The following is a 15,750-nucleotide window of genomic DNA, read 5'->3' as shown; positions in this document are numbered from 1 at the left end:
CTGTTGTCTGTAGGATCTTTTAAAATAATGAAAATGTGTTTGAGCGCAGTTGATATTTTTAAGCTGCAGTTTAAATTTCTGAAAGTGCCATGTTAAAGTTAAGATTTTCAGAGTTTTGTGGAATATTTAAAAAAATGATTACTTGTCTTTTACCATGTACCATGTAAATGGTGATTAGTAAAATGCTACAAAGTTCTTATCAGTAATGCAAACACAAAGAGGTAAATGTGTGAGGTCCTAAGTGTGAAAAGGCATATTTTAGATAAAAATATTATCGTTTCTAGGGAATTACAAGAATTAATATGAAATCAGATATTACTTTGGTATGTAAAATTATTGTGATGCTAAATATAGCTTGTTTCAGTGCTTTCTTATTAAAAAATCTTTAACTATGTCAATTTTATTGTGATACCAGGATTTACAGTATCGTAAATCATTGATTTTGTGCATACATCTTTGCAGTACCACACGTAACACCAGCGACTAATTCCTTTGACTGATGTCTCAAGGACCTTTCCCAATTCTCCACCCTCCCCACACCAACCTTCATGCAACCTCAGTTCTATAGATAAAAACTTTCCGTTTAGACTATAGAAGAAAAACAGTATGCAGTATTAGAGAAGTGTGTATTACTGTATTGGGTTTGAGGGTATAGAGAAATATTCTAGATGGAGGAAATTCTAGTTCTGTGCGGTGGGTGACCGCGGCGTCCCTGCAACATTCTCTGTCCTCAGCCTTCCCCGCTTCGCCTTCTGAATGCCGTGCGGGTCTTCCCCAGCGCTGCTGCCACCCCATCCGTGGTTCTAGGCCGTGGTCACATTGTATTCGCGTGCGCCGCCCACTCAGCCCAATGGGCCTGCAACCTGCAGCCGCTTTTCCAGTCCTCTCCGCTGAAGGTGGGTTGGCGCTTGGCTGGGATGGGGGCCATGGGAAGCAGTGCTGGGCTGGGGCACCTTGCACTGCCAGATACCCCCTGCCCCCCCAGCTTCCCGCTGCCTTGCAGTGTCTACCAGTATCCAGGCAACACACGGCGAGTCCCCACAGGCTGTCTTCTGCAGAAACTCCGAGGCTGGTTGCAGTAAGAGACTAGCTGGAAGCGTCAGAGCCCAGTTCACAGCCTCCACCTGGCTTTGAGGGGGTCCAATATGCGCTTGACAGTTCTGCTACCTGGAGGGACTCACGGCCAGCATCATCGCTCTGTCTTCCGCCCACTGTTCCCGGTGCCCACCCTGTGTTCCCATTTCCCACTGAAAACATTCTTCCCTTTGGGTGCTCCTGGGGCTCCACGGTCTCCAGCTCCTGAATTCCATCTTTAGTCCCATTCTTTTGTCTGGCCCATTTCCATTCTTCTGTGGTTCGGTTCAATTTTGGTGGAGCAGGGTTGGGTGTGGAGGGGATGGGGTTAGAACCTAGGGGTCCCCCGCTCCGCTGTTTTCCCGTGCAGACCCCCACCCCCTCCCATACTTCTGAATATATGAATGAGAATTATGGTTTCCAAGCTTTTCACATGATAATTCTAAGCCTCCTCTGATTGGCTCCCTGAAGTGGCTTCTCTTGTGGTCATTCTCACTCCCCGTCCTTTTGTCCTTGCCTGCGACTTGATCAGACATGAGAACACCCCTTCGTGTGACCACAGACTCTTCTGCTCCTCTGCAGACCCAACACCTGCTTCAGCCCCTACTCCAACCCCTAGGAGTGAAATCAAGGTCTCATGGACCTTATTTGCTTTGCAGACAGTAAGCTGCAGCTAGACTCTGGCCATCTCACGGTCATATTACAGCTGGATTTGAAAACGTTTTTGGCCATAGCAATTGAAAAGCTGGAGCGATAGCACAGCAGTAGGGCATTTGCCTTGCACGCAGCCAACATGGCCGACCCGAGTTAAATTCCTCCGCCCCTCTCCGAGAGCCCGGCAAGCTACCAAGAGTATCTCGCCCGCACAGTAGAGCCTGGCAAGCTATCTGTGATGTATTCGATATGCCAAACACAGTAACAACAAGTCTCAAAATGGAGACGTTACTGGACCTGCTCCAGCAAATCGATGGACAACGGGAGGACAGTGATAGTAAAGAGGGGGAAAGCTCTTGGCTTCCACTTGCTAACACTGGTTGGATCCCTGGCATCCCCTCCTAAGACCTACCAGGAGGGGTTCTTGAGTGCAGAGCCAGGATGAAGCCTGGGCATTGCCAGGTGTGGCCCCAAACCCCAAAATAAATAAATACACTTATATCCATTTTGGGCTGGAGCAATAGCACAGCGGGTAGAGCGTTTGCTTTACAAGCTACCGAAAGCTACCGAAAGTATCTCGCTCCCACTGCCAAGCCTGGCTAACTACCCATGACGTATTCGATATGCCAAAAACAGTAATAGAATCTCACAATTTGTTGTGAAACGTTACTGGTGCCCACTCGAGCAAATCTATGGACAATGGAGGACAGTGCTACAGTGCTATATCCATTGTAATTAATGAGTGGTACTCCTCCCACCCCTTTCTCTCATTGGCTATTAAGACCATTTCGTAGGAACAGGGATGTGACTCAGTGGCAGAGCATAGACCTTGCATGAGTGAGGGCACCCCAGGAGGAAGGCGAGTTTCATAAATATGGTGTTGAGATTTTTATGGCATAAGATTCATTACCAGTATAGTGATAATGGCAACATTCTGTAAATCAGTATGTAGTTGTGAAGGTGGTACTCTAGTTTGATCTTCTCATGCACAGGCTGGGATTACTACCTTATCTCTGAAAATTATCCATTTCCATGAGAGGTTCTTTTATAACTTGGAGAGCACCCATTGTTCTTGTCTATCTTTGGCCTCCTATAAGTACAGAAAAGTAAAGGGGATCTTAATGTAAAATGAAGGAAAGACTCAAGTCATCAGAGAATTTCTTCATAGTTACCAGCAAAAAAATGAATAAAAAAAAACTGTTACAAAATTAAGGTAACTCCTCTCCAGGGTCTCAGAACCCTTCAGAAGCTTCCTAAGTTGACAAAACTGCAGTCACTACAGGTCCAGGCCAGTCTGTGGTGTAAGCATTCAAAGATCAGTCTTCATTGCTCCCTCTCCTCAGGCAGCTTTAGGTTGGAGAAACTAATTTTGTTCTCTTTTCTCATTCCTTGATTTATTCTCTCAACCAACAAACTATCAAGCCTTTGTGAGTAACACACTTTTCTTGCTTCAGAGAATGAGGAAAGGATACAATATGGATTCTTTGAGCACTCAAGGTGCTTATAAACTGGTTATAGTGATAGGCACATGAAACAAATCAATAATTAGTATTGCTCTGCTTTTATTTGTGTTTGAATAGTTTTTCTTTTATGTTTTGCAATGCTCAAGGCTTTCTTCTGACTCTGCACTCAGGGATCACTTCTAGTAGGCTTGGGGGCACCACATGGGGTACTGGGGGTCATACCCAGATTGGCCACATGCAATGCAAAAATGCCTTGCCCATTGGACTATCTCTCCACCCTTGCATTTGAATTTTTATTAATAAGTTCATATAGTACATATTGGCTGAAAGTTAAAATTGTCATTTAAGAACTAATGATATAAGAAGTCCACAGTAATGTATTTAGTGAAGTTAGAATACAGGTATTTTGTATTTTATAAAGAATCTCTTATGCAGATGATCTTGATCACTTGGTCACTTGATATCCCGTTATTCATTGATTCGCTCGAGCGGGCGCCAGCAATGTCTCCATTCATCCCTATCGCGTGCTATTGTAGCCCAATGGCATCTGCTCATTCTAGGAACACGAAGAGCCTCAAATCGATCATTCAGGGTCTTGATAAAGAAGTCTGATCATCTCATAAGTGGACGGACACATGATCTTTTGATGTCCCGTGGAATCCAGTCCGTAATGGCTCTAGTCCAGCAGTCATCTCCAAATTTCATTACGTGTCCAACCCATCTGATTTTCGACGCCTTGGCAAATGAGACAGCATCCCTGATTCTTGACCGTTGAAGAAGGTGGAAATTTCGGATTCTTTTCTCTCATTTGAGTGAAGCATGATACTCAAGCATAGCTCTTTGGATTCCTCTTTGGGAGACTCGAATAGCGTTCTCATCATGTTTGTGTAGGGCCCAGGTCTCTGAGGCATATGATAATGCAGGAAGAACAGTGGAATCGAAGAGATGTGCCCGGAGCCAGAGGTTCTTTGTCCTCTTAGCTATTTCTTCAACATTCTTGAAGGCGTTCCAAGCCACTCTCTTTCTCCTGCGCAAGTCAGGTGCCAGGTCATTCGTCATGTTGACTTGTCGACCTAGGTACACATAACTGTTGCATTCGGAGATGTTCATCCCATTGAGCGTGAATGGAACGTCAGGAACGAGACCATTTCTCGAGAAATGCAGGTGATCGTTGCTTATAAAATGGTATAACAAAAAATAAACGAAACTATAGTCTCTTCTAGCAAGGCTAATAATTTGGAGAGAGGAGTGCTGTAGATGAGGTCTTGCTTTGGTGGCAGGTCTATCTTACCTATCTTTCAGGTTATAGTTACAGGCAAGAGCTTCTAGCAAGAGCTTCTAGATAGAATCACTGAAGCAATTTACTTCTTTTGCTTATCTACAATCTTGCAGATCTTACAGCTTATAGTTTCACTTGCCACCAGAAGTCAGGGACACGCTCAGATTAATCAGAGATTTTGGAAATAATGCAGAAAAGTATCACGGCTTGAGAATAATACGTATTAGTGCTTCCTATGAACTTAATGCCTAAACTGTTTAAAGGACCAAAGAAATAGGCCAGGAGTTAATGGGCTGACCTTGCTTGCTGCCAACCTGGTTCTATCCCCAGCCGCACATGATTCCCCCAACCACCACCTGGAGTGATCTCGGAGCACAGAGCTAGGAGTAACTGATTACTGCTGAGTATGGCTCTGAAACTACAGCAACCAGCAAAGTTTGTTTGATTTGCTCTTCACGGCCACTTTATGAAACTTGTACTGAGAAGTCTTGGGTGGGCTGAATTAGATCTCTGTGGGAAGTCGTTCCTAATCTCGGGTATCTCTCTTATGTCTTTAGGTTCGTCTCAGCAGACATAAAGCAGTTCGACATTCTACACTTGCCCTAAACAGCTCCCAGTGCCAGGAACTGGCAAACTAATATTTTGGTTTCAATGGATGGTCTAAAAGGATTGTCAAGGTACGAAGCGGGGAGAGAGTTCAAGTGCGGAACTTGTGCCCACCGTGTTCAAGGCCCTGGGTTTTGTCCTGAGTATTGCACGACTCCCAGCTCTGTGGGGTGTTACCCCAGCAGGCTCAGAGAACCTGCAGACCTGATAGATGAGAGTCGTCTAAGTGAAAGTGTTGGATCACCGGTCACACCCCAGAATCAATAAGGTCTCAGTGAGTTGACGGTGGTGTCCATATTCTACAAGTCTTGTGTGCTCTGTATGTTCATGGCTGGGAAGTTTTGTTTAATGTTGAAGTCACAGGTTACTTCAACGGTTGGCAAGGATTGCTGGAGTTTCGTTTTTATTTCTAATTAAACTTTTTTTTCCAGAAATATGTTTTTGTTTTTTAGAACTTTATAGTGAAACACCATGAGGTACATTTGTAGATTTACAAATTTTTGTGCTTGGGTTTCAGTTATACAATGATCGAATACCTATCCCTCCCACCCCCCCATCCTCCCCATCCCACCCTGCCTCTGTGGCAGGGCATTTCCCTTAGTTCACTCTCTCCTTTTGGGTGCTGTGGTTTGCGAAAGAGGCATTGAGTGGCATCTAATTAAACATTTTAAAATCTACATTGAGATGTTCAGAAGGACCTTCAATCTGAACTCTTAACAGCTTCAGGATCTTTCTGAACTTGAAGAAAGGGAAAATGAAGATATTGTGGCACCACTTCAGAAGCAAAGCGTGAAGATCTTCTGTGCTTTAGAGGTGGTTTTGTCGTCCTTTGGCAAGAGCCCTGGAGTTGGCAGAGCCGAGGAGACTTTGGATAAACTGGAAGGTCTCTGTGGGGACTGGAATGGGGGTGTGGGTAAGAATTCATTCTCTCTCTCCCTCTCTCTCTCTGTCTCTCTCTCTCTTTCTCTCTCTCTCTCTCATCATATTTTCAGATACATCACAAACTGCCCTCTCCTTGCTAAGTAAGCTGCTAAAGCCATGGGCCGATGCTTTTAATAATACTTGTTTAAATCTTAGGTAGTAACCAACAGAACCTTTTCTTTTTGGTGGGGGAAGGACCTGGGGACCCTTCACAATTTTAGAGCTGTCTGCTTACCAAGAACCTTAGGGGTATAGGGATGGGAATAGTGTTTCTCCTATTTGGGGGTAACAGTCTTCTTTGTTCCAAAGTAATTTTTCAAATACAGATCATGTGTAATTGTCTGTTATCCCAGCGAAATCTTCATTTTGACAATGAAATACCCAAATAAAAATGTTTTTCCCCCCAGAATCTGTGGCATTTAGGCTTAGGGTATTAAATTAAAGGCAGCACTGTTAGTGAAAGAACTGGAACAGACTCTGGTAGGTGAATCTTAGGGAGAGACCAGCTCATCCTTTCCACTACCAAATCTTCCTCAAGTTCCTGAAGTTGATAGGTGATAGGGCAGATGTTTGAATGGGTTGTCACACCCCGTGGGGGGTAGGGGCGTGCCATCTGCCTGAGGTTATCTAGTCACCATCACCAAAGCCGCCTGCACTTCCCCATGGCCGGAACCAAGGGGAGGCTGACCAGATTGGTTTTTAATCTGAGAAGTGCACTCATCCCCTGGGAATGGGCTCAGCGCCCATCGGGATATATTAGCTCTAGAATTACCAGTTATCCAATTCCGTTATTCCTAGCTGCGGTATCCAGGTGACTCGGGTCTGCTTTGAACACTATAATATTTTTTTTTTTTTGCTCTTTGGGTCACACCCAGTGAAGCACAGGGGTTACTGCTGGTTCTGCACTCAGGAATTACTCCTGGCAGTGCTCAGGGGATCATAAGGGATGCTGGGAATCGAACCTGGGTCAGCCGCCTGCAAGGCAAATGCCCTATCCACTGTGCTATTGCTCAAGCCCAGAACACTATAATTTTTGCAAAGTAATCGACTCCATGCCAGGCTGTTTTCCTCGAGGCACTCCAGAGAGGGGCAGGTGAGAGTCCTTCCTGTCCCACTACCCAACTGCCGCCACGCTCCAGGCCAGGGTGCTTTCACATTAGAAGACACTTCCTACCCATTTTCTATAATTGCCACACCATATTTGATGGAGTTCAGACAGTAGGCAACAAGTCATAGAGAGAAATATATAAATATTTGCCTCTTGGAGAGCCCATCAAGCTACTGAGAGTATCCTACCCACACGGGCAGAGGCTGGGGACTCCCTGTGACATATTCGATATACCGAAAACAGTAATACCAACAAGTCTCATTCCCCTTATCCTGAAAGTGCTCCAATCATTGGAAGAAGCTGCTAAAATCTCATCACTGGAAGGAATAGAGACGTTACTGGCCCCCACTCGAGTAAATTGATAAACAACGGGATGACAGTGATACAGTGATTATTATAAAGTAACTTATTATTATAAGGTAAAAGGTAAAGGCCCTCCCATTGATCGTTGATTTGCTCGAGCGGGCCCAGTAACGTCTCCATTGGAGACTTTGTTGTTACTGTGTTTGGCATATCGAATACTCTCGGTAGCTTGCCGGGCTCTCCGAGAGGGGCGGAGGAATCGAACTCGGGTCGGCCATGTTGGCCGCTTGTAAGGCGAACGCCCTACCTCTGTGCTAAAATCAAAATATTTGATTACATTTAATATTCAAACGCCAATCCCACCACCAGTACACCTTCTTACCACCATATTTTGTATGTTTCCATCTCGAACCTGAACCCCTGCCCCAAAGCAGAACCGAAAGAATTTATTTTGTATTGTGTTCTGAATCAACTACTGAAAATACTCCAAAAAAGTTTCCTTAGAGGAAAGTATGTGAAGATTGTTCTATTTCCCCCAGGGACCATTAAGCCCTTCAATAAGAGGTTACTGACATGTTGTTAAAGGTTGAGCCTTGTTTGTTTGTGTGTGTGTTTGTGTGTGTATATATACACTCCTATATATACACACATCTGTAAAAATATATGTCCCTGTATGACTGGTAGCCTTCTACTTTAAATCCCATCAAATGTTTAGTGATACTCTTGGATTATTAGTGGTGTGAGGTATGTCAAGTTCCTAGTGTATAGTAGAGGAGTCTATAGGTGTCTAGCTTCAATTTGCCCATTTGAAATACATAATCAGTATGAGATTTGTGCCATGGTCTTGACTAATTCCCTTCGAGTTTACCTGTTTACGAATGTCCAGAATAGATCAGACAGCAAAAATGTATGGTAATAGCCCTGACAGAATATACCTACCAGAGAACCTTTGAGACATAGCCTTGCGTGGTACCTTCCCTTACTCATTAAGATCGTGATGTAGTTCTCTTTTTTATTTTTTTATTTTTGTTTTTATTTTTATAACCTTTTTATCTTCTCGGTTACTCCCAGCGATGTTCAGGGGTTACTCCTTGTTCTACACTCAGAAATTACTTCTGGCAGTGCTGGGAGGTCCACATGAGATGCGGGGGTTCGAACCCAGGTCAGCTGCATGCAAGGCAAACGCCCTACCTGCTGTACTAGAGCTCCAGCCCCAGTTCCCCTTTCAGAGGTCATAAAAATCAATTCTAGAGGTTGGCATAGTAAATCCATTTGTTTTGGTTGGATTTAGGATCATTATCATTCCTTACGAAAAGGAAGACCACTCAGAAGTTTGCTATTCAAAAGACTGTGTCAGATGCATTTCAGAAACTGCTCATTGTGGTTTAGGTAAGACTTTTGTAGGTTGTCTTGAAGTCCTGCAGTTTTCTTACTTGAAGAGCAAATAAATTGATTTTGAGAAATAATGGAAATATAAGTACTTCCTATTCCTCTATTTTCTAGATGCTTTACAGAGTAGTCACAAATTTGTTCTTTGTGAAATCTGTGAAAAATAATTACAGCAAATATTACCCCCAATGTATAAACGTAGAATAGTTTAGACTGTAGAGAGAATATTTGATCCAATTCTTCTTTCTCAATTGTTTGTCAATAAAGCAGAAGAGAATAGTGGTTCTAAACTTCAGAATCCTCTGTTTAAGTACTAGTTCTGTCCATTTTTTTCTTTTCTTTTCTTGGTTTTTGGGCCACACCTGCTGACGCTTAGGGCTTACTCCTAGCTATGTGCTCAGGTACCACTTCTAGCAGGACTCGGGAAACCACATGGGGTGCCAGGGACTGAACCTGCGTTGTATGCATGCAGGGCAAATGTTCTACCCATAGTAATAGAACTCTGGCCCCTCTACTTTTTAAAATGCAGCTGTAGGTCTCTAAACATATATGTGAAGGTATTTCTAAGCCGCAATTTTCTTTTCTTTTCTTTTTTCTTTGCTTTCTTGGGCCACACACAGTGATGCTCAGGGGTTAGTCCTGGCTCTGCACTCAGGAATTATCCCTGGCGGTGCTCAGGGGACCATATGGGATGCTGGGAATCGAACCCAGGTCAGCCATGTGCAAGGCAAACGCCCTCCCTGCCTCACTAAGCTGCAATTTTCTGAAAAAATATACTTTTAGTTTTGCTTACCTTATATTGTAAAAGTAAATAACACTTACCTAGAACTGCACTCATTTGTGGAATATAAAGTAACAGAATTGGAGACTAACACCCAAGGATAGTAGAGATCGGGACCAGGAGGATTGCTCCACAGCTCGAAAGCAGGCCTCGCATGCTGGGGGAAAAGGCAGCTCAGATAGAGAAGGGACCACCAAGTAAAGGATGCTTGGAGGGCCCATTCGGGATGAGAGATGTGTGCTGCAGGTAGACAACAGACTGAACATGATGGCCACTTAATGCCTATATTGCAAGCCACAACATCCAAAGGAAGAGAGAGATTGAAAGGGAATAGGGAGATTTAAAGGGAATAGGCCTGCCATGAGGCGTTGGGGGGGATGGGGGAGTCGTGGGAGGGATACTGGGAACATTGGTGGTGGAGAATGGGCACTGGTGGAGGGATGGGAACTCAATAATTGTATGACTGAAATGTAAGCACAAAAGTTTGTAACTCTGTAACTGTACCTCACAGTGATTCATTGAAAAAGAAGAAGAAACATACTGAGTAATAAAAATAAATATTTGTAAAGACTTACCTAGAATTCAGTAAAGGACGAAATATTCTAATTATTGCTACTGTTTTCTACTGAAGAGGAAACTTAACTGGAATGAGTTCAGGGTTGGTTTTCAGCACTGACATATTGAGTGGTTGTGATTCTATGTAGCAACCAAGTATGTGTTGTGCACCTTCACAATGATTCTGCTGGGGCCAGGAAGAAAGCTGAGAGCCTGGTGCACATGCTATGCATGTGGAAGGCCAGGGTTGGATTCCTGGCACAACATGAGCGTCCAGGAGCAGCCCCCAAGTACTTCGGTCAGGAGAAGACTTAACACTGCTGGGTGTGGCCCCCAACAAAAACAAATAGTGGTCATACTATTTAAGATTTTTAAATGTTCTCCTCTTATGGAATTTTCTAGTGCTATGGATATTTCCGGCTGTGCCCAAAGGAAAGTGAATAATCCGTAGAGAGTCCACAAACAGAATTGCTTTCCTTGCTTTATAGCCCTGCAGTCTTAGAGAAAGGAATTTTCAGTTGTCAGAGACCTTATTTATTACACGAGTAGCTCCTGGGTTGACTTCAGCCTTGCAGTCTGGGCAATTTTCTAGCAAAAGTGACTTCTGTGGTCAACTGGTAAAATTTCTATCAACTATAATAACTTTTGAGAACCAGTGGGGGTTTTGAAGATGGTACCAGAGCCTTGCATATCCCTGGCATGGCATATGGTCCCCTCTAGTACCATCAGGGAGCACAGAGCCAGGAACAGTCCCTGAGTACCAGAGGGTAGGATCTGCAAACCCCAAATAAAAAGAAATGAAAGAAGCAGTGGGTTGGAGAGATAGCTCAACAGGCTGAGCACATTCTTGGCATGCAGGAAGCAGGTTTCAGTTCCAGCTCAGCACTGCATTGCCAGGAATGACTCCAAGTGCTAAGTGGGTATAATCCCTGAGCACCTTTGAGAATGGCCTCAAAACAGAGAGGCAAAAGGAACCAAACTTAATGTCTGCATTGACAAGGAAAATGCTCTTATTTTATGCGTTAGAAATAAAATTATTGGATGTATAAAGGAAATACACACCCACTATCACTGTGTACTACCTTCATAGAGAGAACATTTTAGCCAATAAGTTTGAATTGATCCTTGTTAACTTTATTTCAGAAAGTGGTAACGTAGCCGTGGAATATCGGCCTTTTGAGGAGCTCACTGATGCCAGAACCGAAGAGCTTCATGATTTAGTTCAAGTACATGAAAGAAAAACTCAAGGATGACATATACACAATGGTAGCAATTCAAAATAATGAGCAGATTTTAGAAGTGTTTAGCATGTGTAGGCAATTCTACCATCCCCAGAAAAATATGAAACTCTCAAGCTTTAGTTCAGAGAATTTCTGAAGTTTCCCTGAAGTCCTAGCCATTGGTTCTAAAGCCTTCTTTGAAATTTGGAGAGTTCTGAGTGCCCTCTGAGTTCTGTCAGAGAAATACCTTTTTGAACTCCTCTTAAACAGGATCTAGGGATTTGGGACCTTAAGTACGATTATGTTACAGCATTTGAAAAGTTACATTTTTTTTCAAGTATGATGTCATATCTAGAGCTCAGCATCTCATATATATCTTGTATGAAATATTTATATGAAATATGAAATATCTTTCTGTTAAGCCGATTGGTTAGGTTTGGTTTTTTTGGTGTTCCTTGAACAGGTCTCGGTAAAATTTATTCTGCCATTTCCAAAGCCTCCTGTTTTCATCTTGCTCTCTATAAGGCATGAATATATTGGTTTCTCATCACCCTGCTGGTGTTTGCATGTAGTGTTTGCTGATTTTTCTCTTTTTTTGATGGTTACCTTGTTCTTAAGAACCAAGAGATAAATTGATTATTTTTAAGATTTGCGGAGCAGAATGAAAACATGAATAATACTTTTAAGTTCCACAAACCATAAAAACTTGGGTTTGTTTCCTGTTCCCATTGATTTTGTTTTTTCCTACCATGATCCTTGTAATGAAATGGAGTGTGCCTTTTCTTGTTAAAAAAGAAAAGCTCATTTGAGTATGTTTTGTGTAATTTCTGAGTTGATAAATTGGACCTTCTTCAAAAAAGATCCTTAAAGTCAATGTCTTGCTATATCTGAAGAAGAAATATAAACTCTGTTTTCAAATTATTATGGGTGATAAATCCAAGACAGGCCCTTTTATAAATCAGATGTAAAATTTTAAAATGAGGTTTATAAAAATGGGCCACATTATAAACTTTTCCTGTTTTGGATCTCAGTGACAATATTTTGCACTTAAATACCTCTTATCTGAATTTTACAGGTTAAAAGGTAAGTAGCAGGAAGATAGTGTTTGGGAAGCATTCAGAAGTAAGCTTTTCTCTCCATTGTTCTGCATTTCTGGATTTTGATGCAATGCAGTATGAATTGTTTGCTTTCTTCAAGCTACATCCCTGCTCGACTACAGAATGGTGCTAACGAGTTAAATGAATGAATCAACTTGAAGGCTGATATGTGGATCCACAGTTCTGATTGGAATGTGGTTTAAACAGAAATTGTGTTGTTTTGTTCACACATTATTTACTTCTGCTTACCATTAGGTCTGCCACTAAAATCCATGGCTTAGATTTGAGTTCGTTGGTTTGATCTGAAGATGTATTGGTATGAAACTTTGTAGGTGCTAACCTCAGTTCTAGTAGTTTGTCTGGAGGAGCCCTTCCACCTCCATGGATGTAGTTCCCTTACTTTGGAAGTATAAAATTTGATATAAGCTGGTTTCCTAAGCCTGGGACTGGGGGAATGGCATTGCTGGTTCAGCACCTGGGAAGGATCTGACTCAGCATCAAAAACAAGGTTGGAGAAAGAGAGTACAGGGCGGAAGGTGCTGCTAAGGTGCTTGCCTTGCATACAACCGATCCTGGTTTGATTCCTGGCACCACACATATACCCCCTAGCGCTCCCAACAGTGATTCCTGAGCACTGATGTATATAACCAGAACCTTCCCCCTATAGTAAATAATAAGCATCAAAAACCCAATTTGAGTGGCATTTCTGACCTTTCGCTTTGAGTTTTTCCATCCAAACAAATGATCTTATCCTGTTAGTCCCTAAAATTCTGTTCCTGGGCTGGAGCGATAGCACAGCGGTAAGGCGTTTGCCTTGCATGCAGCCAACATGGCAACCCGAGTTCGATTCCTCCGCCCCTCTCGGAGAGCCCGGCAAGCTACCGAGAGTATCTCGCCCGCACGGCAGAGCCTGGCAAGCTACCCATGACGTATTCAATATGCCAAACACAGTAACAACAAAAGTCTCCAATGGAGACGTTACTGGGCCCGCTCGAGCAAATCGATGAACAACAGGAGGACAGTGATCAGTGATCAGTGATGAAATATTTTATGAAAGAACCTTTCTGTTCAACAATTGCATAGTATTCCAAATTAGGAATTAACTTGTTAATTTCCAGGAGAACATATGAATACACTATGTGTGTATTCTAGGGATGCTGGGGGGTGGCAAAATGTGTTTAATATCATTGGGAACAAATTTGGAGTTGGATATATGTAATTAACATGGCTCAAAGTCAGAAAATTTATTTCCAAAGTTAGGGAGTTAGGGGAAGATAAAAAGAGAAAAGGTGATTCTGTTCCTCTTGTTGAAAATCTGTTTTTTTCCTTTGTAAAATAAATTTTATTTGTGGGTAAGGTAGCGGGATTCACACTTGGTGGCGCTCAGGAATTACCCAGCCTGGCTCGTTGTTATAATCACTTGTGGAAGTGCTCGAGGGACCAGGTGATGGTAGGGATCAAATTCAAACCTTTCTTGTGCAAAGCATGCGCTCAATCTTTTGAACTATTGATCTAGTCCTGCAAAGAAATTTTTTAAATAGTTTAAATCAAACCCACCAAGAAAACTTCCAACACCTACAATTGGGTCTTAAAAGACTTAGCTTAGGAGCCTGAGACATAGTTCATCAGGCTGGAGCATGGACTGTGATGAGGGAGACCTGGGTTTGATACCTGCCACTGCATGGCCTCCTGAGCACTGTCAGGTACAGCGTCAAACACCTCCAGGTGTGGCCCCCAAAGAGACAACAATGTCCACCTTACTAAGAAAGGTGAGAAGACATTTCGTACTAATGCCAAAGAATTCAGAAAACGAACATCCATCCCTAAATGAGGCTACTCTTGGAACCAACTCCATTCGGGGCTCTCTACTCAACTAGAGAGTGGGAAGAAGCCCCTTCTCATGGAATTTATATTCTGGAAGTGTGAGATAATAAGAACTGATATGGATGAGAAGAAGGACTGTGAAGAAAGTAAAATGGGTACTAGTTACAGTATTGCAAGAGAGCCTTGTCACTTTCTGACGTGAACATCTTAAGTGTTCCCTCCGAGTGCTAGAAGGGCAGCCCTCTAGAAAGGAGCTTGCTCCTTTTTCTCCGTGAATTTATGTTGAGTTCCATGCAAGAAAGGGGGATTTCCCCAGGCCGGTGTAAAGGAGCGCATATGGCTGTTCATTCAGTTTAAGAACGGTCTTCCAGAATCAACTGTTTCTGGCCCCAGAGCCCTGCTTCAGAAAATGTTGTGTCCCTGATTCCGTGCTATCCCCTCTCTAGGAGAGTGATAAATAATCAGAGAGACTAAGAGCTTAAAGGAAATGACAACATTTGTGAACCCCCACCCACCCGAAGTAGTGCTCCTTTTGCAGGTCAACTGCCTTTCTTGGAAGCAGGATGGCCAAGGGGAGGAAGAATGTCTCTTGGATTTCAGTAGTGAGGAGGAAGCACCAAGACCACCACAGCTGGATTAGTGCTGTTGAATTCACCAGTGTTCCCTGTCTGGGGACAAGCTGTTCCTCCCCTACCCTCGGGGCTCCGCCCAGTCCCAGTCCTGTTGGGTGGCAAGAGTGGGAGGGGAGGCAAGGGGGGTGGGGTAGAGGACCTGATTGGATGTGTTTGGTGCCTTGGGGGAAGAAGGAAAGCCTGGGTCTTGCTGGCTTTAGATCCAATAAAGGTTGCTTAAAGGCTCATAAAGGTGCTGAGGGGGTGGGGCCCCCGGTTGTCAAGGGCCTGTGGTTGTCAAGGGCGTGGTTGATAAGGGCATGCAGGGGCAGTGCCCAGCTGCCTTAATCCTCAGGCTCAGGAAGACTACACTTCCTTAGCCATGAATGTGGGATTAAACATATTTATAATTCTTTACCTCTCCACCCATCTGCAGGGCGCTCCTCTCCGGGGGAGAGTCCTACCCCCAGTCCCCCTGGCCCCCAGCCCCCCAGGGCTCCCCAATCCCTGGCTTTCATCTTCCCCTGATCCTGCCGCTGAATCACCCCCTACCCTTCAGCCCCGGATTTCAAAACTCCCCGCCTTCCTTTTGGATCAAATTGGCGGGCACCATGTTGCTGAAATTGTTCCAACTCGCAGGAAATCTAGGAGACCTCGTCGTCGACCACAACCAATGCAGGAGGATTACTTCGATTCCAGTATGGATACCTTTTATCCTGAGGGGAGTCAACCTTTGGTGGGAGATTCAGAGAAACATCCACAGATTCGTCACGAGACTGGATCCTTTTCACCCCAGCCTCAGCATCCAGAAACCTTTGAAGAGCTAGAACAGCTTCCCTTTAAGGCCCTGGAAGCTGAACTTTCA

General features: G+C 43.7%; 1 pseudogene; it reads left to right on the top strand.

The window, feature by feature from the left end:
• Window positions 1-154: 154 nt before the first annotated feature.
• On the top strand, window positions 155-14,914 carry LOC130026022 (RAD52 motif-containing protein 1-like; annotated as a pseudogene).
• The last annotated feature ends 836 nt before the right edge of the window (window positions 14,915-15,750 follow it).

The sequence above is a fragment of the Sorex fumeus genome, unplaced genomic scaffold (assembly GCF_029834395.1).
Source record: "Sorex fumeus unplaced genomic scaffold, SorFum_2.1 ptg000001l, whole genome shotgun sequence".
In the NCBI taxonomy this organism is placed as follows: Eukaryota; Metazoa; Chordata; class Mammalia; order Eulipotyphla; family Soricidae; genus Sorex; species Sorex fumeus.
The sequence above is the reverse complement of the archived record's forward strand: the minus strand, read 5'-3'. Positions and strand labels throughout refer to the sequence as shown.